General features: G+C 43.1%; 1 non-coding gene across 1 annotated transcript; it reads left to right on the forward strand.

The window, feature by feature from the left end:
* Positions 1 to 661: 661 nt before the first annotated feature.
* Positions 662 to 768, forward strand: LOC112788055 (small nucleolar RNA R71). The gene has a single exon (XR_003195435.1). It is a non-coding gene; the product is annotated as a small nucleolar RNA R71 (small nucleolar RNA).
* The last annotated feature ends 718 nt before the right edge of the window (positions 769 to 1,486 follow it).

Here is a 1,486-nt window from a genome sequence, read left to right on the forward strand (position 1 = left end):
TTCTTGGCATATTCCTTCAAGTAAGGCTTCAATCTTAGAGAGCTTGTCATCAATTGATGAGTGATTCAGAGCAGATGTGCTGTTTTGGTTTTGATAAGCGTGTGGAGAAGTGTTGTTGTGGGGGTGTTGAGATGTCCTCTGTGTGAATTACTGGTGAGCTGCATTGTTGTTGGAGTTGTAACGTCTCTGGTCTTGGTTTTGATCTTGCTCACTTCCCCACCCAAAGTTTGGGTGGTTTCTCCATCCAGGGTTGTAGATCCTGGAGTATGGATCATAGTTTTTCCTTGGTGAATTCCCAATGTAGTTGGCTTGCTCCTGACTACCCTCTGCTTCTTCATTCACTCCTTCTTGGGTTGTTGATGAAGTGGAGATTGCTGCTACTTGGTTCATCTCCATCTTCTTGGTGAGGTCAGCCAGCTGCTGGCTAATGAGCTTGTTTTAGGCCAACAGAGCATCTACATTGTTCAGCTCCATTACTCCTCTTGTGTTCCCTCTTTCGGAAGTATAGAAGTAGTCGTTCTCTGCTACTGTTTTAATAACATCTATGGCTTCCTCAATAGTCTTTTTCTTGTTCAAAGATCCTCCGGATGAATGGTCTATGGCCTTCTTTGACTCATAAGAGAGCCCTTCATAGAAAATGTGCAGCTGCACCCATTCGTTGAACATATCTGGTGGGCACCTCCTTGTTAGGTCTTTAAACCTCTCCCATGCTTCATATAGAGTCTCACCATCTTGTTGCCTGAAAGTTTGGACCTCAGCTCTCAGCCTATTGATTTGTTGAGGAGGGTAAAATCTTGCTAAGAATTTGTTCACCACGTCTTCCAAAGTTGTCAAGTTTTCCCTTGGGAAATATTCCAGCCACTTGGCTGCTTTGTCCCTAAGTGAGAATGGAAATAAGAGCAGTCTATAGGCGTCAGGATGAACACCATTAGACTTCACTGTGTCACATATTCTCAGGAAGGTGGTTAAATGTTGATTGGGGTCTTCTTGAACACCTCCTCCAAACGAACAGTTGTTCTGAACAAGGGTGATGAGCTGTGGTTTAAGTTCAAAGTTGTTGGCATGGATTGTTGGCTTTTGGATGCTACTTCCACAATTGCCTGGGTTTGGATTGATGTAAGAGCCCAAAACTCTTCTATCTACCCCAGCATGATTTGCTCTACCTCCTCCCCTATGGTTGTGATCCTCTTCTTCATGATGGTTTTTCATGTTGTCTTCCATGTTTGGTTCAAAGAATTCCTCTTCTTCCTCAGCACCAATCACTTTCTTTCCTCTTGCCTCCCTCCTTAATCTAAGGAAGGTCCTCTCAGGTTCAGAATCGAAGGAAGTTGAAGCCCCGCTTCTTCTCCCTGTCATACAACCATCAAGTGCAAGCAAGAAAAGATAAGTGCAGAAAGTATTTTTGTCAGAATTACTGTTAGTTGTGGGTGATGCAATATATCAAACAGTTAGTGGGTTAGCAAACAGAATTGAAAATAACAAAGAA

This window comes from Arachis hypogaea, chromosome 20 (assembly GCF_003086295.3).
Source record: "Arachis hypogaea cultivar Tifrunner chromosome 20, arahy.Tifrunner.gnm2.J5K5, whole genome shotgun sequence".
NCBI classification, from domain to species: Eukaryota; Viridiplantae; Streptophyta; class Magnoliopsida; order Fabales; family Fabaceae; genus Arachis; species Arachis hypogaea.